Source organism: Hyla sarda, chromosome 2, assembly GCF_029499605.1.
Source record: "Hyla sarda isolate aHylSar1 chromosome 2, aHylSar1.hap1, whole genome shotgun sequence".
NCBI lineage: Eukaryota > Metazoa > Chordata > Amphibia > Anura > Hylidae > Hyla > Hyla sarda.
In genome coordinates, this window is record NC_079190.1 from 215,134,163 (window position 1) to 215,161,957 (window position 27,795).

Below are 27,795 nucleotides of genomic sequence, written 5' to 3' on the forward strand. Positions count from 1 at the left end.
AAAAAAGTTTTCCACGGGAGTACCCCTTTAACCCCTTAACCCCTTAAGGACCAGGCCATTTTATACCTTAAAGACCGGAGCGTTTTTTGCAATTCTGACCACTGTCACTTTAAACATTAATAACTCTGGAATACTTTTAGTTATCATTCTGATTCCGAGATTGTTTTTTCGTGACATATTCTACTTTAACTTAGTGGTAAAATTTTATGGTAACTTGCATCCTTTCTTGGTGAAAAATCCCAAAATTTGATGAAAAAAATGAAAATTTAGCATTTTTCTAACTTTGAAGCTCTCTGCTTGTAAGGAAAATGGATATTCAAAATATATTTTTTTTGGGTTCACATATACAATATGTCTACTTTATGTTTGCATCATAAAATTTATGAGTTTTTACTTTTGGAAGACACCAGAGGGCTTCAAAGTTCAGTAGCAATTTTGAAATTTTTCACAACATTTTCAAACTCACTATTTTTCAGGGGCCAGTTCAGTTTTGAAGTGGATTTGAAGGGTCTTCATATTAGAAATACCCCATATAAGACCCCATTATAAAAACTACACCCCCTAAAGTCTTCAAAAAAACATTCAGTAAGTGTATTAACCCTTTAGGTGTTTCACAGGAATAGCAGCAAAGTGAAGGAGAAAATTCAAAATCTTCATTTTTTACACTCGCATGTTCTTGTAGACCCAATTTTTGAATTTTTGCAAGGGATAAAAAGGAGAAAATTTTTACTTGTATTTGAAACCCAATTTCTCTCGAGTAAGCACATACCTCATATGTCTATGTTAATTGTTCGGCGGGCGCAGTAGAGGGCTCAGAAGGGAAGGAGCGACAAATGGTTTTTTGGGGGCATGCCGCATTTAGGAAGCCCCTATGGTGCCAGGAGAGCAAAAAAAAACACATGGCATACCATTTTGGAAACTAGACCCCTCAGGGAACGTAAAAAGGGGTAAAGTGAACCTTAATACCCTACAGGTGATTCACGATTTTTGCATATGTAAAAAAAATATATATTTTTTTTACCTAAAATGCTTGGTTTCCCCAAAATTTAACATTTTTAAAAAGGGTAATAGCAGAAAATACCCCCCAAAATTTGAAGCCCAATTTCTCCCGATACAGAAAACACCTCGCATGGGGGTGAAAAGTGCTCTGCTGGTGCACTACAGGTCTCAGAAGAGAAGGAGTCACATTTGGCTTTTTGAAAGCAAATTTTGCTCTGGGGGCATGCCGCATGGACAGCAAAAAAAAAACACATGGCATACCATTTTGGAAACTAGACCCCTTGGGGAACGTAACAAGGGGTAATTTGAACCTTAATACCCTACAGGTGTTTCACGACTTTTGCATATGTAAAAAAATATATTTTTTTTTTACCTAAAATGCTTGTTTTCCCAAAAATTTTACATTTTTTAAAAGGGTAATAGCAGAAAATACCCCCCAAAATTTGAAGCCCAATTTCTCCCGAGTACGGCGATACCCCATATGTGGCCCTAAACTGTTGCCTTGAAATACGACAGGGCTCCAAAGTGAGAGCGCCATGCGCATTTGAGGCCTAAATTAGGGACTTGCATAGGGGTGGACATAGGGGTATTCTACGCCAGTGATTCCCAAACAGGGTGCCTCCAGCTGTTGTAAAACTCCCAGCATGCCTGGACAGTCAACGGCTATCTGGCAATACTGGGAGTAGTTGTTTTGCAACAGCTGGAGGCTCCGTTTTGGAAACAGTGGCGTACCAGACGTTTTTCATTTTTATTGGGGAGGGGGGTTGTATAGGGGTATGTGTATATGTAGTGTTTTTTACTTTTTATTTTATTTTGTGGTAGTGTAGTGTAGTGTTTTTAGGGTACAGTCGCACGGGTGGGGGTTCACAGTAGTTTCTCGCTGGCAGTTTGAGCTACGGCAGAAAATTTGACGCAGCTCAAACTTGCAGCCGGATACTTACTGTAATCCTCCGCCCATGTGAGTGTACCCTGTACGTTCACATTGGGGGGGGGGAACATCCAGCTGTTGCAAAACTACAACTCCCAGCATGTACGGTCTATCAGTGCATGCTGGGAGTTGTAGTTTTGCAACCGCTGGAGGCTCCGTTTTGGAAACAGTGGCGTACCAGACGTTTTTCATTTTTATTGGGGAGGGGGGCTGTGTAGGGGTATGTGTATATGTAGTGTTTTTTACTTTTTATTTTATTTTGTGGTAGTGTAGTGTAGTGTTTTTAGGGTACAGTCACACGGGCGGGGGGTTCACAGTAGTTTCTCGCTGGCAGTTTGAGCTGCGGCAGAAATTTTGCCGCACCTCAAACTTGCAGCCGGATACTAACTGTAATCCTCCGCCCATGTGAGTGTACCCTGTACGTTCACATTGGGGGGGGGGAACATCCAGCTGTTGCAAAACTACAACTGCCCGCATGTACGGTCTATCAGTGCATGCTGGGAGTTGTAGTTTTGCAACAGCTGGAGGCACACTGGTTGTGAAACACCGAGTTTGGTAACAAACTCAGTGTTTTGCAACCAGTGTTCCTTCAGCTGTTGCAAAAGCTCCAACCCCCAGCATGTACGGACAGCGGAAGGGCATGCTGGGTGTTGTAGTTATGCAACAGCTGGAGGCATACTACTTTGGCTGGGGATGCTGGGGATTGTAGTTATGCAACAGCTGGAGACACACTGGTTTGCTACTTAACTCAGTGTGCCTTCAGCTGTTGCAAAACTACAACTCTCAGCAGTCACCGACAGCCAACGGGCATGCTGGGAGTTGTAGTTATGCAACCACCAGATGCACCACTACAACTCCCAGCATGCACTTTAGCTGATTGTGCAAGCTGGGAGTTGTAGTTACACAACAGCTGAAGGTACACTTTTCCATAGAAAGAATGTGCCTCCAGCTGTTGCAAAACTACAAGTCCCAGCATGCCCATAAGGGCATGCTGGGAGTTGTGGTGGTCTGCCTCCTGCTGTTGCATAACTACAGCTCCCAGCATGCCCTTTTTGCATGCTGGGAGCTGTTGCTAAGCAACAGCAGGAGGCTGTCACTCACCTCCAACGATCCTCGCCGCACAGGTCAGTCCCTCGTCGTCTCCGCCGCGGCCGTCGCTCCTGGGGCCCCGATCCCAACAGGGGCGCCGGGGATCGGGGTCCCCAGCACCCGGGGTGCACGTCCTGCACCCGCTCACGTCCTCCGGAAGAGGGGCAGAGCGGGTTGCGGGAGTGACACCCGCAGCAGGCGTCCTGATTGGTCGGCCGGTAATCCGGCCGACGAATCAGGGCGATCGTGAGGTGGCACCAGTGCCACCTCACCCCTGCAGACTCTGGCTGTTCGGGGCCGTCTCTGACGGCCCCGATCAGCCAATAATTCCGGGTCATCGGGTCACTGGAGACCCGATTGACCCGGAATCCGCCGCAGATCGCTGGACTGAATTGTCCAGCGATCTGCGGCCATCGCCGACATGGGGGGTCATAATGACCCCCCTGGGCGATATGCCCCGATGCCTGCTGAACGATTTCAGCAGGCATCGGGGACCGGCTCCGCTCCAGATGGTTGCGGGGGGCCGGTAAAACACATGACGTTCTCATACGTCATGTGTCCTTAAGGACTCGGAAATGGAGACGTATGAGAACGTCATGTGTCCTTAAGGGGTTAAGGACGCAGGACGTAAATGTATGTCCTGGTGAGGTGGTACTTAACGCACCAGGACGTACATTTACGTCCTGTGCATAACCGCGGGCATCGGAGCGATGCCCGTGTCATGCGCGGCTGATCCCGGCTGCTGATCGCAGCCAGGGACCCGCTGGCAATGGCCGACGCCCACGATCTCGCGGGCGTCCGCCATTAACCCCTCAGGTGCCGGGATCAATACAGATCCCGGCATCTGCGGCAGTTCGCGATTTAAATGAACAATCGGATCGCCCGCAGCGCTGCTGCAGGGATCCGATCATTCAGAACGCCGGACGGAGGTCCCCTCTCCTTCCTCTGTGCGGCTCCCGGCGTCTCCTGCTCTGGTCTGTGATCGAGCAGACCAGAGCAGAAGATGACCGAAAACACTGATCTGTTCTATGTCCTATACATAGAACAGATCAGTATTAGCAATCATGGTATTGCTATGAATAGTCCCCTATGGGGACTATTCAAGTGTAAAAAAAATGTAAAAAAATGTAAAAGTAAAAAAAAAGTGAAAAATCCCCTCCCCCAATAAAAAAGTAAAACGTCCGTTTTTTCCTATTTTACCCCCAAAAAGTGTAAAAAAAAATTTTTTATAGACATATTTGGTATCGCCGCATGCGTAAATGTCCGAACTATTAAAATAAAATGTTAATGATCCCGTACGGTGAACGGCGTGAACGAAAAAAAAAAAAGTCCAAAATTCCTACTTTTTTAATACATTTTATTAAAAAAAATTATAAAAAATGTATTAAAAGTTTTTTATATGCAAATGTGGTATCAAAGAAAAGTACAGATCATGGCGCAAAAAATGAGCCCCCATACCGCCACTTATACGGAAAAATAAAAAAGTTAGAGGTCATCAAAATAAAGGGATTATAAACGTACTAATTTGGTTAAAAAGTTTGTGATTTTTTTTAAGCGCAACAATAATATAAAAGTATATAATAATGGGTATCATTTTAATCGTATTGACCCTCAGAATAAAGAACACATGTCATTTTTACCATAAATTGTACGGCGTGAAAACAAAACCTTCCAAAATTAGCAAAATTGCGTTTTTATTTCCCCACAAAAATAGTGTTTTTTGGTTGCGCCATACATTTTATGATATAATGAGTGATGTCAGTACAAAGGACAACTGGTCGCGCAAAAAACAAGCCCTCATACTAGTCTGTGGATGAAAATATAAAAGAGTTATGATTTTTAGAAGGTGAGGAGGAAAAAATGAAAACGTAAAAATTAAATTGTCTGAGTCCTTAAGGCCAAAATGGGCTGAGTCTTTAAGGGGTTAAGGGAATAAAAGTTGATGTTTACTACAGATGGAAGGTGGTCAATCCTGATGTTGCAGGCATGTTTCAGTTAAAGAATGAAGAGCACAGTCCAGATTTCATTACTGGAGTTACTGCAATAAATTCAAGGCATGGAATCCTCTTAAACTGAGCTCACCACTAGTACCTGGTCCTGACATAACACGGCATTCTATATTGACAAGTTTTGTTTGTGGCTGACTAATAGTCCACTCAGTATGTATTCACAAGCATACTAACAATGCCACTCTCCCAGAGAGCAAGATAACAAGTGATAATTACGATAAAACAACACATACAGGACACAGAACTACTTGTGATATTATCATTTCCCACAAGAGACAAGTAATAAAGTTTTCATTTAGTCGCCTACACAAGGAAAGCCAACTTTTATTACACTTAGCTTTTACAGAATTTAACTAATTTCATACTCTTTTAAGGGGATCTGTCACCACCCATTCCTGAAGCAAGTGGTCATGTATAGCTGTTATTGCAATAAACATAATGGTACCTTTGATTTTGCTTTACATGCTTGCATAATTTTTAAAACTGTGTTTTTATTTTCAGTGCAGTGTCAAAGAGGCGGTGCCAAGCTGCTCTCTGCACTCCCCCTCCCTTACCTTCCTATAAATCTGGCACATGCTGTGAATATAAATAGTGACACATGCTTATGAGTTTTCCTAATTCTGGAACACTTACCACATGTATGCTGCTATTTGTATTCATGAGATTTAAAGACAGGTCTATCTTTACCACTTTTTTTGACCTTCATAGAAATGGGTTCTACCCTAACCCCTCCTATAAGTCAGTGCATCTGTATCTGCTACTCTCCATCCCTTACAAAAAAGCTTTATTAACATATGTATAAACTAGCCTAAAGAGTCACCCAACCCTGTCTCTACCTGATATGTCTAGAGCTGCTAATTCTATTCCGAATTCCTTACAGATTGTAGGCTTGTATGGGCAGGGTGATAAGTAATAGTAACATAGTTCATAAGGTCGAAAAAAGACCAGAGTCCATCAAGTTCAACCTATATCCCTAATGAGTCCCTACTGAGTTGATCCAGAGGAATGCAAGAAAAAAGCTCATACTCAAGGTAAAAAGTAATTCCCGATTCCAAATATTGCATCAGAATAGATCCCTGGATCAACCTTCTGTCCATATAGATCTAGAATCCATAACCTGTAATATTGTTGTTCTCCAAAAATGCATCCAGACCCCTTTTAAATTCTTTTACAGAGTTCAACATGAGGATGCCCCCTTGTTATAGATACAGTCCTGGGTATAAATAGATCATGGGAGAGATCTCTCTACGGCCCCCTGATATATTTATACATAGTTATTTGGTCGACCCTAAGCCTTCTTTTTTCTAAACTAAATAACCCTAATTCTGATAATCTTTCTGGGTACTGTAGTCCTCCCATTCCCCGTATTACTCTGGTTGCCCATCTTTGAACCCTCTCCAGTTCCACTATATCTTTCTTGTACACTGGTGCCCAGTACTGTACACAGTATTCTATGTGTGGTCTGCCTAGTGATTTGTACAGTGGTAGAATTCTTTCCTTGTCGTGGGCATCTATGCCCCTATTGATGCACCCCATGATTTTATTTGCTTTAACAGCAGGTGCCCGACACTGGTCACTACAGCTAAATTTACTATTAACTAAGACCCCAAGTCCTTTTCCACGTCAGTTGTCCCAAGTGTTCTCCCATTTAATACATAATCCCAGCCCAGATTTTTCTTCCCCATGTGCATTACCTTACATTGATCAGTGTTGAACCTCATGTGCCACTTCCCAGCGTAAACTTACAGCCTATACTTTCGTACTTTCCTTTACAACAGTTTTTATCTAAATGTCAATGTTTTCTGATAGGTTGAGGAAACCTTTCATTTTTAATCATGCCTGGCTACAGGTATAGAAATCTTTATTTTTTATTACTGTTTGCAGGGCCAGCTGCAATTTATATGTACACAGTTGTCACGATTCGGCTTACGGGTAGTGGATCCGCTGTGTCAGCGAGGGATTGGCGTGGACCGTGCTAGTGGACCGGTTCTAAGAGGCGGGATGGTCTTGCTGCGGCAGTAGCAACCAGGTCGTATCCACTAGCAACGGCTCAACCTCACTGACTGCTGAGAAGGCGTGGGACAGAAGGACTAGGCAGAGGCAAGGTCAGACGTAGCAGAAGGTCGGGGGCAGGCGGCAAGGTTCGTAGTCAGGATGGATAGCAGAAGTTCAGATACACAGGCTTTGGACACACTAAACGCTTTCACTGGCACAAGGCAACAAGATCCGGCAAGGGAGTGCATGGGAGGAGGTCAGATATAGTCTGGAGCAGGTGGAAGCCAATTAAGCTAATTGGGCCAGGCACCAATCAATGGTGCACTGGCCCTTTAAGTCTCAGAGAGCTGGCGCGCGCGCGCCCTAGAGAGCGGAGCCGCGCGCGCCAGCACATGACAGCAGGGGACCGGGACGGGTAAGTGACCTGGGATGCGATTCGCGAGCGGGCGCGTCCCGCTGTGCGAATCGCATCCCCAACGGCCATGACAGTGCAGCGCTCCCGGTCAGCGGGACTGACCGGGGCGCTGCAGGGAGAAAGACGCCGTGAGCGCTCCGGGGAGGAGCGGGGACCCGGAGCGCTAGGCGTAACAACAGTTGCCTAGGTTTGCCGGATAGTGAAGCCTGCTGCCTGCCCTATGTTTAAACAAGGTTGTTATAGGGTTGTTACCAGGTAAAACAAACTTTGCTTAGTACAGGGTGGGCCATTTATAAGGATACACCTTTATAAAATGGGAATGCTTGGTGATATTAACTTCCTGTTTGTGGCACATTAGTATATATGAGGGGGTAAACTTTTCAAGATGGGTGGTGACCATGGCGGACAGTTCGAAGTCGGACATTTTGAATCCAACTTTTGTTTTTCAATAGGAAGAGGGTCATGTGACACATCAAACTTATTGGGAATTTCATAAGAAATACAATGATGTGCTTGGTTTTAACGTAACTTTATTCTTTCATTAGTTATAGACAAGTTTCTGACCACTTCTAAAATGTGTTCAATGTGCTGCCCATTGTGTTGGATTGTCAATGCAACCCTCTTCTCCCACTCTTCACACACTGATAGGAACACCGCAGGAGAAATGCTAGCACAGGCTTCCAGTATCCTTAGTTTCAGGTGCTGCACATCTCCTATCTTCACAGCATAGACAATCAGATGACCCCAAAGATAAAAGTCTAAGGGGGTCAGATCGGGAGACCTTGGGGGCCATTCAACTGGCCCACAATGACCAATCCACTTTCCAGGAAACTGTTCATCTAGGAATGCTTGGACCGGACACCCATAATGGGGTGGTGCACCATCTTGCTGGAAAAACTCTGGGAACATGCCAGCTTCAGTGCATAAAGAGGGAAACACATCATCAATTTCACATATCCAGTGGCCTTGAGGTTTCCATTGATGAAGAATGGCGCCACTATCTTTGTGCCCCATATACCACACCATACCATCAATTTTTGTGTTCCAACAGTCTTGAAGGGATCTATCCAATGTGGGTCAGTGTCAGACCAATAGCGGTGGTTTTGTTTGTTAACTTCACCATTCACATAAAAGTTTGCCTCATCACTGAACAAAATCTTCTGCGTAAACTGAGGGTCCTGTTCCAATTTTTGTTTTGCCCATTCTGCAGCACCTGAAACTACGGATACTGGAAGACTGTGCTAGCATTTCTCCTGCGGTTCTGCTATCAGTGTGTGAAGAGTTGGAGAAGAAGGTTGCATTGACAATCCAACACAATGGTGGGCAGCACATTGAACACATTTTATAAGTGGTCAGAAACTTGTAAATAACGAATAAAAGTTACGTTAAAATCAAGCAAGTCATTGTTTTTCTTGTGAAATTCCCAATAAGTTTGATGTGTCATATGACCCTCTTCCTATTGAAAAAACAAAAGTTGGATTCAAAATGGCCGACTTCAAAATGGCCACCAAGGTCACCACCCATCTTGAAATGTTTCCCCCCTCACACATACTAATGTGCCACAAACAGGAAGTTAATATCACCAACCATTCCCATTTTATTAAGGTGTATCCACATAAATGGCCCACCCTGTAGTCTCCAACAATATATACAGTATAAAGAGTAAGAGTACTGCTTGTGTTTTTTTTTTCCTGTAGGATCACAGGGATCACTATGTATAAATATATGTCAAACAGAGTGGGACCGAGAGTTCTCTTTATAAAATCTGTTTTTTAATCCGCCCTACATAAAATCCCTTTAAACTTCCATTTGAATTACTTCTGTAGTAATAAACATCATCAATAATTGAATCAGTTTATTTCCATTGTTCCAGGCTATAAGCAGTTCCATAATGTAGTATTATATGTTATATTAACTAGCAAACATTGACCTAAAAGCTATAGAGGAAAATGTGTACAAATTGAGCTAATAATCCAAGAAACTGCCAATGTTTTGCCTGCATGTAACACCTGCTTCGTTTTCAGTGTCTGGATTCGATTCAGTTACAGTTTAGATTAAATGAACTGTTTAAATACAACGTTTCAATCTATTTGTTACCGAGAAAGGAAGGATCATTAAGAAAAACTCATTGAGGCACAAAAAAAAATTATATGTGCTGCCAGCAATTCTACTGCCAAACAGCAGCCTTGAAAAATCTGTCACAATATATCAACAGCCAACGGTAGAGGGTGCGTGAATGTGCAGGAGAACAGCAGAAACATCAAGAACCAGAAGGGTATTGATATGGACTTCAACGTGCAATGAAAGTTATGAATATAAAGTATATGAAAGATCTCACTATACAGAAATATGGATAGAATGTTTTACTCTATCTTGATGATGTCCTTTTTTTATTTATTTTTTTAATAAATCCTTACCTAAGTTAGAGAAAGTAGCTGGTTTAGTTACGACCTATTACAGTTAAACACATATCCATAGGAGTAAGGAAGCACCATCACGACAACCAAGTACAAACAACTCTCTGCATATCCTGATTCACATCTATTCTTCGCAGCGAAATATTTCACACGTTCGAGAACAGTGATTTCTGACAAATCTCTTTTCAGCCAGGGACCTTACTAAGCATAAAGCAAACATTACAGCAGAGACAGCTGTGACTGAGCCCCAAGGGAGAACGGGCTCAATCTTCAAGATTACTGAGTGGAGATTCTAAGAATCTATTACAGTATTTATTCATAGAGATGCTTATAGCATCCTAAGTATTGCTGATGAGTAAGGGTATGTCCAGCATGGTTTACGGTGCACATGCCACAATACAAACTTCTATACCTGAAGTAGAATTTATAAAGTGTGTACCATTTTATTTTTTTATTTTTTTTTGGGGGGGGGGGCAAGAAAAAAAATACCATTACATTTTTTAATATACTGCTTTGGTGAACCTATTTATCATCATTGTGTCACTTGTGTGCATCCTTTAGAAATTATAATGACAACATCAGACTGACCCTCCAGAGCACTGGGGAATTCTCCTGTGGGACTACAGGGGTAGGCAACCTTTTCGTAGTGCTGTGCCCAAAAATTTTTTGAAGTTGCTGGGTGTGCCGGCAATATGGGTGTGGCTTTATTGTGGGTGTGGTTTACTGTGGGTGTGGTTTGTGAGGGTGGGGCTTGTTACAGGATAGTTTTTTACAGAATGATTCCAATATATTGTCCCCACTGTATGGACCTTACAGTGAGGCAATACATAGGAAGGGGATTGCCACAACAGCCAATAAAGTTTTTGTTCAACATTTGTTCAACACGGATAATAATATTTAATATTACGTTGCAGATCCGCCAGTGACCCAATCTATTTTGTGCCTCCAGCTGTTGCCATCCCCCTTCCCTGGCTTGCTCGCAGTACCAATCTGCTGCTACGAACCGCTACTCAGGGGGCTTGGGAGTCGTCAAGTCCACTCAGACATCGCAGAGCAGACATGATGTCTGAGGACACTGCACATGTGCAGTGCACTCAGACATTGTGGCTGCTCCTTGATGTCTGAGTGGACTCGGCGACTCACAGGTCCCCTGTGTGGCTGTTTATAGCAGTGTATTGGCGCTGCGAGCAGGCCAGAGACGGGGGAAGGGGAGATGGCAACAGCTGGAGGCACAAAATAGGTTGGGTCACCGGCGGATCCATAGCGTACTTACTGTCTGTCATATCAATGGCACTATAAGTTTCCCCTCTGCCTGCCCCTGTCAAGCTAAGGGTTAAACTTGGTGGAACAAACCTTCCTAATAAGAAATTAGCTGCCAGGGAAGGGATGAATTCACCTGACAGCCACAATCACCCCCATCACCCCCATCAGGATTACATAGACTCCCTCCAAACAGAAAGAATGATAAGGAAACTTGACTGTGATAACTTCTCCTCGATGTCTGAGTGGACTCGGCGACTCACAGGCCCCGTGTGGCTGTTCGTAGCAGCGGATTGGCCCTGCGAGCAGGCCATAGATGGGGGAAGGGGGATGACAACAGCTGGAGGCACAAAATAGGTTGGGTCACCGGAGGATGAACAGCATAATATACACTGTGGATCCATTACTTGTGACCCTACCCTAATATAGGATATAACTCATGATCAGTACAGGATAAGTAATGTATGTACACAGTGAACCTTCCGAATAACAGAGACGCCCTTCAAACAGAAAGAATGATAAGGAAAACTGACTTCCTCAGCGACTGTGATAACTTCCTCTGGCTTCTCCATGCTTACTGACAAGGGAGGAGGTTAATGGCCTCGCTCCCTCACTCTGTGTGTGCAGCAAACAACTTTTTAGCTATGGCAGGCTATGGCAGCAGGTTCCTGAGTAATCAGGCAGACAGAGGAGGTGCTCAGCACCACAGCAAGGGATCTACACTTGCTGGCCTGCCCACAGTGATATGGCCTGCCCACAGTGATATGGCCAGCTCTTATAGTCAGCGCAGCACTTTTACAAGTGAATGTTGGCAGCTCCCCGCGTGCCACTCCAATGCACCCCGTGTGCCATGAGTTGCATGCCTGCCAGGGGTTGCTGACCCCTGTCCTACTATCTCATCACTGGGCCACTATTTTTCACATTGTACAGCCAGTTGATGCTGTGTCCGGGCAGCTTATTATGTGGGCAGATTCCAGAAAAAAAAGGATCTGTCTCCATTAGGGATGTGCTATTTAAGCAAAAAGCAGCCTCTGCTAACCATGAACATCCTGTGGATATGTGACAGACAGCTTCTAAAACTCTCAGGGCTCTATCTAAGTGCAAAGAGAGAGTGCTGTCTAAAATCATTGGTGTTAGGATCAACTGCAAACAGCACTACTTGATCTTCTATAGTATATATATATACCCAATAGATAGCTGTCAGACAAACATCCATGTTGTCCCATTCCCCCTCACATGCTGTCACAATGCCGGCTGGCAGGAGGTGGATCCTCTGTGCCAGAGAGGGATAGCGAGGACCGTGCTAGTGGACCGGTTCTAAGACACTACTGGTTTTCACCAGAGCCCGCCGCAAAGCGGGATGGTCCTGCTGCGGCGGTAGTGACCAGGTCGTATCCACTAGCAACGGCTCACCTCTCTGGCTGCTGAAGATAGGCGAGGTACAAGGGAGTAGGCAGAAGCAAAGTCGGACGTAGCAGAAGGTCGGGGGCAGGCGGCAAGGTTCGTAGTCAGGGGAGATAGCAGAAGTTCTGGTACACAGGCTTTAAACACACAAAACGCTTTCACTAGGCACAAGGGCAACAAGATCCGGCAAGGAAGTGCATGGGAGGAGGATAGATATAGTCAGGGACCAGGTGGAAGCCAATTAAGCTAATTGGGCCAGGCACCAATCATTGGTGCACTGGCCCTTTAAGTCTCAGGGAGCTGGCGCGCGCGCGCCCTAGAGAGCGGAGCCGCGCGCGCCAGCACATGACAGCAGGGGACGGGAACGGGTAAGTGACCTGGGATGCGATTCGCGAGCGGGCGCGTCCCGCTGTGCGAATCGCATCCCCAACGGCCATGACAGAGCAGCGCTCCCGGTCAGCGGGACTGACCGGGGAGCTGCAGGGAGAAAGACGCCGTGAGCGCTCCGGGGAGGAGCGGGGACCCGGAGCGCTAGGCGTAACAGTACCCCCCCCCTTAGGTCTCCCCTTCTCTTTATCCGGTAACTGCCTCCCCTGGGATGAGGACACCGGGAAAGGATGGAGGGATTCCTCAACGGCAGGCAGAACAGCAGGAGTAGGAATGGGGAGAGAGGGCAGAGGGCGAGACCTGGCACGGGGCAGTGTGACACCAGGACGAGGGCCATGCGGGGACACAGGGGCTTGCCTGATGGGACTGGGAGGGGGGGAGAGGCATTTCCTGTGGCAGGCAGAGTCCTTAATGACCTTAGGGGGACCGGATACAGGAGGAACCACAGGGTCACGGCAGGGAGTACTGGGAACCGGTTGAAGGCAGTCCTTGGAACAAGAGGGGCCCCAACTCTTGATCTCCCCAGTGGACCAATCCAGGGTTGGGGAATGGTGTTGAAGCCAGGGTAGTCCAAGGAGAACTTCAGAAGTGCAATTAGGAAGGACCAAAAATACAATTTCCTCGTGATGAGGTCCGATGCACATTAGGAGGGGCTCCGTGCGGAAACGCACGGTGCAATCCAACTTGGCTCCGTTGACCGCGGAAACGTGGAGTGGCTTGACAAGACGGGTCACCGGAATGCGGAATTTATTCACTAAGGACTCCCGAATAAAATTCCCAGAAGCTCCAGAGTCCAGGCAGGCCACGGCTGAGAGGGAAGAGCTGGCTGAAGTAGAAATCCGAACAGGCACCGTGAGACGTGGAGAAGCCGACTTAGCATCAAGAGACGCCACACCCACGAGAGCTGGGTGCGAGCGTGCGTTTCCCAGACGTGGAGGACGGATTGGGCAATCCACCAAAAAATGTTCAGTACTGGCACAGTACAGACAAAGATTCTCTTCCTTACGGCGATTCCTCTCTTCCAGGGTCAGGCGAGACCGATCCACTTGCATGGCCTCCTCGGCGGGAGGCCTAGGCGCAGATTGCAGTGGAGACTGTGGGAGAGGTGTCCAGAGATCTAAGTCTTTTTCCTGGCGGAGCTCTTGATGCCTCTCAGAAAAACGCATGTCAATGCGAGTGGCTAGATGAATGAGTTCATGCAGGTTAGCAGGAGTCTCTCGTGCGGCCAGAACATCTTTAATGTTGCTGGATAGGCCTTTTTTAAAGGTCGCGCAGAGAGCCTCATTATTCCAGGATAGTTCAGAGGCAAGAGTACGGAATTGTATGGCGTACTCGCCAACGGAGGAATTACCCTGGACCAGGTTCAGCAGGGCAGTCTCAGCAGAAGAGGCTCGGGCAGGTTCCTCAAAGACACTTCGAATTTCCGAGAAGAAGGAGTGTACAGAGGCAGTGACGGGGTCATTGCGGTCCCAGAGCGGTGTGGCCCATGACAGAGCTTTTCCAGACAGAAGGCTGACTACGAAAGCCACCTTAGACCTTTCAGTAGGAAACTGGTCCGACATCATCTCCATGTGCAGGGAACATTGCGAAAGAAAGCCACGGCAAAACTTAGAGTCCCCATTAAATTTGTCCGGCAAGGACAGGCGGAGGCTAGGAGTGGCCACTCGCTGCGGAAGGGGTGCAGGAGCTGGCGGAGGAGATGGTTGTTGCTGCTGTAGCTGTGACTGTACTTGCTGTAGTTGTGACTGGAGTTGCTGTGTCATGGTGGTCAAGTACGACAGCTGGTGATCTTGTTGGGCGATCTGACGAGCTTGCTGGGCGACCAGCGTAGGGAGGTCAGCGACAACTGGCAGAGGAACTTCAGCGGGATCCATGGCCGGATCTACTGTCACGATGCCGGCTGGCAGGAGGTGGATCCTCTGTGCCAGAGAGGGATAGCGAGGACCGTGCTAGTGGACCGGTTCTAAGACACTACTGGTTTTCACCAGAGCCCGCCGCAAAGCGGGATGGTCCTGCTGCGGCGGTAGTGACCAGGTCGTATCCACTAGCAACGGCTCACCTCTCTGGCTGCTGAAGATAGGCGAGGTACAAGGGAGTAGGCAGAAGCAAAGTCGGACGTAGCAGAAGGTCGGGGGCAGGCGGCAAGGTTCGTAGTCAGGGGAGATAGCAGAAGTTCTGGTACACAGGCTTTAAACACACAAAACGCTTTCACTAGGCACAAGGGCAACAAGATCCGGCAAGGAAGTGCATGGGAGGAGGATAGATATAGTCAGGGACCAGGTGGAAGCCAATTAAGCTAATTGGGCCAGGCACCAATCATTGGTGCACTGGCCCTTTAAGTCTCAGGGAGCTGGCGCGCGCGCGCCCTAGAGAGCGGAGCCGCGCGCGCCAGCACATGACAGCAGGGGACGGGAACGGGTAAGTGACCTGGGATGCGATTCGCGAGCGGGCGCGTCCCGCTGTGCGAATCGCATCCCCAACGGCCATGACAGAGCAGCGCTCCCGGTCAGCGGGACTGACCGGGGAGCTGCAGGGAGAAAGACGCCGTGAGCGCTCCGGGGAGGAGCGGGGACCCGGAGCGCTAGGCGTAACACATGCACATTCAAATAAGTAAAGTCTGAAAAGAGTGTTTGAAAAGAAAATGATACTATTTCTCCAGTGCCCCCTGTCTATGTCTGTGTCTTCTTCTACTCATTCGCTGTAGGACTTCATGAATGTCCTAATTTGTTATATGCTTTAAAGATGACAGTATCTGGTGAGCTTGAAGAGGATGATGAAGGCTTGTTTGTGGGCTGGGGGGGGTGTTCAAGACAGAATATCAGGCACAGCAGTTCTTTAGCACAGTTCTTCACACCACTCACACCAACTTAACAGCTTAACTCGTGACATGGCATATGTTGGGAGACTGCCATGGGTTAAGCCCACACCAGGACAACCACCTCATAATAACCTATGTCCCTCTGTCGGCACAGAATACCTCACAGAATAAAACCGTGTGGAGCTGCAATTTCATCTTGCTCCATAACAAGCCTACCGCTAGGCTGGCTGCCCTCTAGCTCTCTGCTGTTCCTCGGGGTGTGACGCAACCTGACCATCCAGACTCACTGTTCCTGAATGCAGTCCTTGCCTACAGCAGCAATCCAGTTGTCAGTGCCTTGTTAGTAGCAGTGCTTTGTTACTAGCATTGCCTTGTTACTAGCAGGGCCTATCCTCAGCAGAAAGGCAGTACTGTATGTCTTTTTTTGTGTTGGGTTTTCTCCTGAGAGAGTAGGGAACCCCAGGAGTAATTCCTCTTAATTAAACCTCTCTTTTTGACAGAAGGACAGTCCCGCAGAGTGTCCCTAACATACACAGGATCAGCAGGAGTCAGATGCAGTCCAAGGTACACAGGGACACAGTAAGCCCTTCCCTAGCTCCACTTATGATTCAGGCTCCACCCATGCCCCAGGCTCTGCCCACATGCTACAGGCACTAGCTTCTAATGGTTAGAGGTAATTATTATGTTGGGTCACATAGTCCTTGATAACATAAGCTGGAATCTTTAGTTCACTGATCTGCATAGCATACAGTGGGGATCAAAAGTTTGGGCACCCCAGGTAAAAATTTGTATTAATGTGCATAAAGAAGCCAAGGAAAGATGGAAAAATCTCCAAAAGGCATCAAATTACAGATTAGACATTCTCATAATATGTCAACAAAAGTTAGATTTTATTTCCATCATTTACACTTTCAAAATAACAGAAAAAAAAAAAAATGGCATCTGCAAAAGTTTGGGAACCCTGCAGAATTTATAGCATGCACTACCCCCTATGCAAAGCTGAGACCTGCCAGTGTCATGGAATGTTCTCAATCATCATCTGGGAAGACCAGGTGATGTCAATCTCAAAGGATTTAAATGCCCAGACTTATCTGACCTTGCCCCAACAATCAGCACCAAGGGTTCTTCTAAGCAGTTGTCTAGAAATCTGAAACTGAAAATAGTTGACGCTCACAAAGCTGGAGAAGGCTATAAGAAGATAGCAAAACGTTTTCAGATGTCAATATTCTCTGTTCGGAATGTAATTAAGAAATGGCAGTCATCAGGAACAGTGGAAGTTAAAGCAAAATCTGGAAGACCAAGAAAAATATCAGACAGAACAGCTCGCAGGATTGTGAGAAAAACAATTCAAAACCCCCGTTTGACTGCACAATCCCTCCAGAAAGATCTGACAGACACTGGAGTTGTGGTACACTATTCCACTATAAAGAGATACTTGTACAAATATGGTCTTCATGGAAGAGTCATCAGAAGAAAACCTCTTCTACATCCTCACCACAAAAATCTGCATTTGAACTTTTCAAATGAACATATAGACAAGCCTGATGCATTTTGGAAACAAGTTCTGTGGACCAATGAGGTTAAAATTTAACTTTTTGGCCGGAATGAGCAAAGGTACGTTTGGAGCAGAAGGGGAACAGAATTTAATGAAAAAAACCTCTGTCCAACTGTTAAGCATGGGGGTGGATCATTCATGCTTTGGGGTTGTATTGCAGCCAGTGGCACAGGGAACATCTCACGAGTAAAAGGAGAAATGGATTCAATAATATTTCAGCAAATTTTGGATGCTAACTTGATGCCATCTGTGAAACTGAAGTTAAAGAGAGGATGGCGTCTACAAATGGATAATGATCCTAAACACACCTTGAAATCCACAAGAGATTACATCAAGAGGCGTAAACTGAAGGTTTTGCCATGGGCTTCACAATCTCCTGACCTCAACATTATTGAAAATCTATGGATAGACCTTAAAAGAGCAGTGCGTGACAGACAGCCCAGAAATCTCAAAGAACTGGAAGACTTTTGTAAGGAAGAATGGGCAAAGATACCTCAAACAAGAATTGAAAGACTCTTGGCTGGCTACAAAAAGCATTTACAAGCTGTGTTACTTGCCAAAGGGGGCAGTACAAGATATTAACTCTGCAGGGTGCCCAAACTTTTGCAGACGCCATTTTTTTGTTTTCTGTTATTTTGAAAGTGTAAATGTTGGAAATAAAATCTAACTTTTGTTGACATATTATAAGAATGTCTAATCTGTAATTTGATGCATTTTGGAGATTTTTCCCTCTCTCCTTGGCTTCTTTATGCACATTAATACAAATTTTTACCTGGGGTGCCCAAACTTTTGATCCCCACTGTATACACCTACAAAGGAACTGACACACACAGTACTAATATAACTAAAAACGTTATTATCAAAATACCATAAATAACAACAAGAGCCATCCCATATTAAAAAGAACAACTCTTAAACCACACCAACCCCATAGAAAACCAGGTTGGGGACACCCACAATAACAACAACTCCACTGCCTACCATGCAGGATGTCAATAGGTAGAAAGCACAATCATCTATTATGATAACCACAATTCTTTATTATACCCTGCTTGGGACATGTTGCTTGTTTGTGAGTGCACTCCACCGCTAGAGCAGTTTACTAGAATAGCATTACTGAGATGTGGCCCATGGAACTACAGGTTCCACCATACGCTGCTTTAGATATCAAAAGTTCTCAGATATTTTATGTATTCCTATTATCAGTTACCAACAGTCCCTTCCCCAAAAAAATATGCACATAATGTTACAGACTGTTAACTGCATCCTAGGGCTCCAATGGTTAAAGGCACTTTGTACTCTGTGCCACACCAATGCATGTCAAGGGCTTGGAGCACTAAGAGTTGGCACGCACAGCTAGGTACATTCCAGAGAGAAAGGAGGAGCATTCCCTGGTCCAGCCTCTGTACCAGGGCCGGACTGAACTTTGCTGTCCAATCTATTCAGTCCAGGACAATGGGTCACACGATGAATAACTAAAGTTATGTGGCAAAGGAGGAGGAGCCAGGCATGGATTGACCATACGAGAGGCCCAGACAACAGGCAAGTGAGTAGCACAAGGACACACAAACATCAGTGCAGCAACACATTTAAACATGATAGGACCTTTACTCTGTCAGTGAGTGCTGCAGTTTTAGTTAGGCAAAATACAAGAAAACTAACACGTCCTAAAACTTATCTTTCTATAAAAATACTAAAGGTTGAGTTGTAGCAGGTGAGTTTTCTTGTATCTTGTAATTTGTAGATACAGCCTTCTAAGTATTATATCAGTCCTGGCCTATACTCTACTGAAGAAGGAGAAAGATTTGTGTAGTTTTTCTGGAGAGAAGTGTTAGGAGTGCAGTGTCTCTTCAGAGCAATTGTCAGAGGTGTCTGGGGAAAGTATTCTAGAACAGCTTGGCATGACACCAGATTCTGCTAAGAATCCAAAGATAGCTTAACCCCTTAAGGACGGAGCCCATTTTCACCTCTAGGACGAAGCCCTTTTTTGCAAATCTGACCACTGTCACTTTAAACATTAATAACTCTGGGATGCTTTTAGTTATCATTCTGATTCTGAGATTGTTTTTTCGTGACATATTCTACTTTAACTTAGTGGTAAAATTTTGTGGTAACTTGCATCCTTTCTTGGTGAAAAATTCCAAAATTTGATGAAAAAATTAAAAATGTTTCATTTTTCTAACTTTGAAGCTCTCTGCTTGTAAGGAAAATGGATATTCCAAATAATTTTTTTTTGGATTCACATATACAATATGTCTACTTTATGTCTGCATCATAAAATTGACGAGTTTTTACTTTTGGAAGACACCAGAGGGCTTCAAAGTTCAGCAGCAATTTTCCAATTTTTCACAAAATTTTCAAACTCGCAATTTTTCAGGGACCAGTTCAGGTTTGAAGTGGATTTGAAGGGTCTTCATATTAGAAATACCCCATAAATGACCCCATTATAAAAACTGCACCCCCCAAAGTATTCAAAATGACATTCAGTAAATGTTTTAACCCTTTAGGTGTTTCACAGGAAAAGCAGCAAAGTGAAGGAGAAAATTCAAAATCTTCATTTTTTACACTCGCATGTTCTTGTAGACCCAATTTTTGAATTTTTACAAGGGGTAAAAGGAAAAAATGTATACTTATATTTGTAGCCAAATTTCTCTCGAGTAAGCACATACCTCATATGTCTATGTAAAGTGTTCGGCGGGCGCAATAGAGGGCTCAGAAGCGAAGGAGCAACAAGGGGATTTTAGAGAGTACGTTTTTCTGAAATGGTTTTTGGGGGGCATGTCACCTTTAGGAAGCCCCTATGGTGCCAGAACAGCAAAATAACCCCCACATGGCATACCATTTTGGAAACTAGACCCCTCACAGAATGTAATGAGGGGTACAGTGAGCATTTACCCCCCACTGGTGTCTGACAGATCTTTGGAACAGTGGGCTGTGCAAACTTTTTCATTTTCACGGACCACTGTTCCAAAGATCCGTCAGACACCTGTGGGGTGTAAATTCTCACTGCACCCCTTATTACATTCCGTGAGGGGTGTAGTTTTCAAAATGGGGTCACATGTGGGTGTGTTTTTTTTTGCGTTTGTCAGAACCGCTGTAACAATCAGCCACCTCTGTGCAAATCACCTCAAATGTACATGGCGCACTCTCCCTTCTGGGCCTTGTTGTGCGCCCCCAGAACACTTTGCGCCCACATATGGGGTATCTCCGTACTCGGGAGAAATTGTGTTACAAATTTTGGGGGGCGTTTTTCCCTTTTACCTCTTGTGAAAATAAAAAGTATAGGGCAACACCAGCATGTTGGGTAAATTTTTTTATTTTTTTACACTAACATGCTGGTGTAGACCCCAACTGTTCCTTTTCATAAGGGGTAAAAGGAGAAAAAGCCCCCCAAAATTTGTTAGGCAATTTCTCCCGAGTACGGCGATACCCCATATGTGACCCTATTCTGTTGCCTTGAAATACGACAGGGGTCCAAAGTGAGAGCGCCATTAGCATTTGAGGCCTGAATTAGGAACTTGCATAGAGGTGGACATAGGGGTATTCTACGCCAGTGATTCCCAAACAGGGTGCCTCCAGCTGTTGCTAAACTCCCAGCATGCTTGGACAGTCAATTGCTGTCCAGAAATGCTGGGAGTTTTTGTTTTGCAACAGCTGGAGGCTCCATCTTAGAAACACTGCCATACAATACGTTTTTCATTTTTATTGGAGAAGGGGGGTGGGGGGTGGGGGGGGGTTAGTGTACGTGTGTATATGTAGTGTTTTACTCTTTATTTTATGTTAGTGTAGTGTAGTGTTTTTAGGTTACATTCACACTGGCGGCAGATTACACTGAGTCTCCCGCTAGGTTTTTGAACTGCGGCGGAAAATTTGCCGCATCTCAAATTTGCAGCGGGGAACTCGCTGTAATCTGCCGCCAGTGTGAATGTAGCCTGTACATTCACACGGGAGGGGGGTCAAAACTACAACTCCCAGCATGCACTGACAGACCATGCATGCTGGGAGTTGTAGTTTTGCAACAGCTGGAGGCACACTGGCTGGAAAACCTTGAGTTAGGTTCTATGACCTAACTCAGTATTTTCCAACCAGTGTGCCTCCAGCTGTTGCAAAACTACAACTCCCAGCATGTACTGATTGCGGAAGGGCATGCTGGGAGATGTAGTTATGCAATGGCTGGAGGCAAGCAAGTACAACTCCCAGCATGCCAAGACAGCCTTATGCTGTTCCTGAATGCTGGGAGTTGTAGTTTTGCAAGATTTAGAGGGGTTCAAGTTGTAAATCACTGTCCAGTGGTCTCAAAACTGTGGCCCTCCAGATGTTGCAAAACTACAACTCTCAGCATGCCCAGCCAGCAAACTGCTGTCTGGGCATGCTGAGAGTTGTAGTTTTGCAACATCTGGAGGGCTACAGTTTGAGACCACTTAGTGATCTACAACCTGAACCCCTCTAAATATTGCAAAACTACATATCCCAGCATGCCCACACAACAAACAGCTGTCTGGGCATGCTGGGAGTTGTAGTTTTGCAACATCTGGAGGGCCACGGTTTAGAGACCACTGTAAACTGTGGCCCTCCGGATGTTGCTAGGCAACAACTCACCTAGCAGGACCCGGAAGCCGCCGCACGTGGGGGATCCCCGCATGGAGGATCGCGGACCGGGATCCAGGTAGGGACCTTCGGCGCCGACCCTCCCTGGACGGTTCCCCCGTTTTGCCCGGACACCGATAGGTGGGCAAAGCGGGGGAACCGAACTTTAACCCCCCCTCCCCCGGTCTGCTATCGGTCGGTCGCTCGGCCGACCAATAGCAGGGATAGGAGGGGTGGCAACCCTGCCACCAAACTCCTATCCCTTTAGGGGGATCTAGGGTGTCTCGGACACCTACGATCCCTCTTATTTTCCGGGTCACCGGGTCACCAGTGACCCGTATGACCCGGAATCGCGCAGATCGCAGGTCTGAATTGACCTGCGATTTGCGCGCATCGCGGTCATGGGGGGGTCTCAGGACCCCCCTCGGCGATGTGCCGGGATGCCTGCTGTTAGATAACAGCAGTCATCCCGGCCCGATCACCGCTACCGGTGACGCGGCGCTCCCGGAACCCCGCGATGTACATGTACGTCGCCGCGCGCCAAGTGACACTTCACGGCGCCGTACATGTACGTCACTCGTCGTGAAGGGGTTAAAGCTATACCTGTTCCTACTAAGGATTCTATCCAAGACACTATCCTGACCAATTTCTAATCTTTGAGGAGAAAGGAGGAAAGTAAAGAGTCTTTAGATCTGTACCATGCCATTGTGAATTGCAACACCAGTTAGAGAAGTGGTTGTGTTTAGACATGTGCAATTCGTTTTGGCACGAATGCTAATTTATACGAATTTTACAGTTTTTGGGCGCTCGGAGTGATCCGAACGCACGGAAACATATTTGGAACATTTCCGAATAACCACGATAATACGAACATCAGTTTAACGAATACATTCATAAAATAACAAATGCATTAGTTAACCGTAAAACAAAAGTAAATAATGAATTCGATTTTTTCAATTGGTCCTTGGGAGGTCACATGATCGGAGTTCATTGTCACATGATACCTTTTAGCCAATTAGCTTATTCTAGTCGATCCCTACTGAATCACAGACAGTGAGGCTGTTTAATTAGATGTGAGGTAGTCCTGTGAGAGTTTGCCTGGTGTTACTGGGGTGTGGAGTCACTGGATTTGCAGAAATGGACAGTTTACCTGAGGAAAACTTGGCTTCTGGCACAGAGACAACTGAAAAACAAGCTAAGGTAACACCTGCTATTTTTTTTTACAAGAGAGGATCAGCAAGGCCTGTGTTAGATTCATATCTGGAATAACAGTAGTGTACATTTTTAAAAAAAACAACACTTTTTTGACTGTGAAATAATAGCTGTCAGTTTCCCTCACACGTGTGCGTTTCAGGGCCTGCCAGGGCACAGTGTCCCACCAGTGCAACTCATATCTGGTGTAACAGTAGTGTACATTAAGAAAAAAATAGAAATTTTACTGTGAAATAATAGCTGTCCGTTTCCTTCACACGTGTGTGTTTCAGGGCCGGCCAGGGCACAGTGTCAAGCCTGGGCACACCAGTTCAAATCATATCATGTAACAGTAGTGTACATTTAAAAAAAATATACAATTTTGACGGTGATAGATTGAATAGCAGTTAGTTGTCTGCAAGCGCGTGTGTCAGGCCTACAGCGTCTACTCTGCCCACTTCTGCCAGTGCACAGTGCCACTCATATCTGTTGTCACAGTAGCTTGCACACATAGTACCACTAATCGGACAAAGTGGTTTGTGACAACGGAAGAAATTTGTTGGCGGCATTGAATTTAGGCAAGTTGACATGTGCCGTGCATGGCACATGTGTGTAATCTGATCGTACAACACTTTGTGCATAAGTACCCAGGCTTACAGGACGTCCTGAAGCAGGCCAGGAAGGTGTGTGGCCATTTCAGGCGTTCCTACACGGCCATGGCGCACTTTTCAGATATCCAGCGGCAAAACAACATGCCAGTGAGGTACTTGATTTGCGACAGCCCGACATGTTGGAATTCAACACTCCTAATGTTCGACCGCCTGCTCCAACAAGAAAAAGCTGTTAACGACTATTTGTATGACCGGGTGCTAGGACAGCCTCTGCGGAGCTGGAAATTTTTTTGCCACGTTACTGGACGCTCATGCGCAATGCCTGTAGGCTCATGCGTCCTTTTGAGGAGGTGACAAACCTAGTCAGTCGCACCGAAGGCACCATCTGTGATATCATGCCATTTGTTTTCTTCCTGGAGCGTGCCCTGTGAAGAGTGCGATCAGACACATAGGAGGAAAGTAGGCACCCTCCTTGTGTCCTCCAGCTGTTCAGGATGCCGCGATTTCGCCGCGGCGGTCCCGAACAGCCCACAGAGCTAGCCGGAGGTGTTTTACTTTCACTTTAGATGCGGCAATCAACTTTGAAAGCCACATCTAAAGGGCTATTAGTCACGAGTCCCGGCCGTTGTTATCAACTGGTGCCAGAAAGTTAAACAGATTTGTAAATTACTTCTATTAAAAATTCTTAATCCTTCCAGTACTTTTTAGTGGCTGTATACTACAGAGGAAATTCTTCTTCTTTTTGCTTTTCTTTTCTGTCATGACCACAGTGCTCTCTGCTGACACCTCTGTCCATTTTAGGAACTGCAGAAGTATTGGAGAAAAAAAGCTGCGTTGGCGCTCCCAAGGAAGTTACCCAAGTCGTGGGTATTGATGCAAAATAATTTACTCTTACAGCATAAGAAATCAAAGAAAAAAATAATATATATTATTATTTTCTTTGATTTCTTATGCTGTAAGAATAAATTATTTTGCATCAATACCCACGACTTGGGTTACTTCCTTGGGAGCGCCAACGCAGCTTTTTTTCTCCAATACTTCTGCATTACTCTACGGACTCTCCTCTGGGCTCCGTCCTCATGCTGCTGGCCTGCATACTAAGCTACCATCACCGGCAAGGAACACGCTACCCCCACCTGGGTACCCACCTATATCGGATAAAGACCTACACCGCACCCGGTGCTACCTCCGCTTTTTTCCTCCATTTTATTGCATTTTAGGAACTGTCCAGAGCAGCATATGTTTGCTATGGGGATTTTCTCCTGCTCTGGACAGTCCCTGACGTGGACAGAGGTGTCAGCAGAGAGCACTGTGGTTGTGACAGAAATCCAAAAAGAAAAGAATTTCCTCTGTAGTATACAGCCACTAATAAGTACTTGAAGGATTAGGATTTTTTTTTAATAGAAGTAATTTAGAAATCTATTTAACTTTCTGGCATCAGTTGATTTAAAAAAAAAAAGTTTTCCACCGGAGTACCCCTTTAATGAAGTAACTTTTTTTTGTAGCCTTGTGCTGTAGTATCTGTATTTTATATGTAGTTCCAGAAAATTCATAGCAATTCCCACCAATACAGATGATGTGCAGATAAAGCACAAGGATAAAACATGTGGTTACCACATGCAGTAACTATGTAGGACCAACCTTAAAGGGGTTTTCCAGAGAGTATTTATTTATAAAGATTCCAGCTCAGGGTCCTGTCAATTAGAAAAAAAACACATACTTATCTTCTTTGCCACTGCCGCTGTGCCAGTGTTGGTCCCCACTTTGCTGTACTCTCTAGTGTCAGTGTTGGCCCAGTGACCTGCTTGCTTAGCCAATCAGTGATTTTCTCATTGAATGGTGCAGTTGGCAACATAAAGCTCTTTTGGACCTAGTACTGACAGAGAGAAAGGCATGGAGATGCCTCTGTGAGAATAGTAAAGTGATAAAAAAAAGGCACACCTTTTTGCGTCAAAGGTGAAAGAGTGCAGATATTATCTTGGGAGGTGCTATGATTGTTTGGTTGGTGTCTGGATCTGTAGGCCTGGCTTCTGCAGGAGAAGTAGAGGAACTGAAGGTTAAGGATGTGTTGATGTGATGGAGACCAGAAAATGAGGTGCTGATAAGGAAGGTAGCCTGTTTATTGACAGCAGTACTTTGAAAGCATAGTAAGTACTACTGATTTGACTAGCAGGGCTAAATGTTGGGGATCGAATGGTACTTTATGACTATTATTACTATATTTGGGCTAAATAGGGACTGGACAAGGGTGACATGCAGTGTGCTTTGTGAGCTACTACCTAGGTGGCGTTAGCTGAGTGCAGCAGTAAGTAACTAATTAATTATGCAAAGTCCGCTGTAACATGAGACAAAGTCAGCACTGTATAGATAACCTGTTGTGTGTGGTATTGCATGCTCCTCCCATTGCTCCCTTTCCCAATAAATGATGGACAGTTGTTGCATTGATTCAGAAAGAAAACCTAATCCAGTATAACACATTTAAATACAGCATAAGATAGAATAATAAAATTAAGGTTAATAACAATTGGCATGAACATACTATATGATAATTAGAGAGTAATACATGATTTAAAAAAAATTGCTTAAGAAATCATGCCAAAATGTGCATTTTAAATAAACTTTTTATAATTTAAAGCGAACCTGTCAGTTCCCACAAAAAAAAATATGTTACTCGGTAACTAATCCTGATCATGTATATATAATTTTTACGCCTCTATCACCTATATTTATTATAGAATTTTTTGTATTAGCTTACAGTGTTAGAAATCCTCTGAGGTGAGGAGGGTGTGTCCCTCCCTTGTGGCGGTGGGAGGTGATTGGTGTGTCTGCTCATGCAGCCTTGTCCATGAGTAATCTCTTGTCCATGACTCATGGACAAGCTGATGCTGCTGCAGGACTGGTTAGTGTCTCAGTAAGCCTTTTTATATTACATTTTGTTATATTACATTTTTTTTAAACAACCATATTACAAAAGGTCTTTAATTTTCACCAGTAGCAAAATAGAAAAAGTTTTTGGATCTGACAGTGCCCCTTTAAATTATCTTCAAGACCAGGTGTTTAAGTGACTCCATTAGCTTATATTCAAAAAGGAGCAACTAAGAGCTGAAGGCCAAGATTTCTAAAAGGAAGAGTTGTACGTCCTACAGCTTCTCAATTCAATTGCTGCACATTTGAAGTATTTATGTCTACTTAGCTCAGTTGTTGTGTAGTTCTTTCGGCTCATCCCTTTACAATTTAAATCTATATTTTCTGACGGTTTTATCATTTCCTGACAGAAAGAAAACCTTTTACCTTGACATATAAGTTTAAATTGTCAGTTTAACATGATCAATGCCTACAAATTGAAACAGTTTCTTTATGAAGGATTAAGCGACCAAGTCTACTATTTATGGATTTTTTTCAGCTGTGAAAATTACAGCTAACATAGGCCAGTAAAATCATGGCAGAATAATAATTCTGACAAATTACATCTCTATAGGCCTATAATACTAAGTAGATGGTAGGTCCATAGGCATAACTATAACAGAACATTTCATGTAGCTGCCTTTGGACCGGACATAGGACGCTATACTTTTCAGCTTTGACATATAAAAAGTGATAGATATATAGATAAACTGATTAAACCCCTTAATGACAAATGATGTACGGTTACTGAACAACTGCCTAGGCCTTGATGCTTAGTGCAGTAGTTGTACAGTTGTCTTCAGTTGCTGCAGGCGTTGGGTTGGCTTCGCAGGTGGCACTTACTGACATTGGCCGACATCAGCGATCACGCTGATCATCACAATGAAGAGCGGTTGTACCATTTAAGATAGTAACATAGTTCATAAGGTTGAAAAAAGACCAGAGTCCATCAAGTTCAACCTATAACCCTAATCAGTCCCTAATTAGTTGATCCAGAGGAAGGCAAAAAAAAAAAAAACTCATACTAGAGGTAAAAATTCATTCCCGACTCCAAATATGGCATCAGAATAGATCCCTGGATCAAACTTTTGTCCCTATAGATCTAGAATCCATAACCAGCGATGTTATTATTCTCCAAAAATGCATCCTGACCCCTTTTAAATTCTTTTACAGAGTTCACCATTACCACCTCCTCCGGCAGAGAATTCCACAGTCTCACTGCTCTT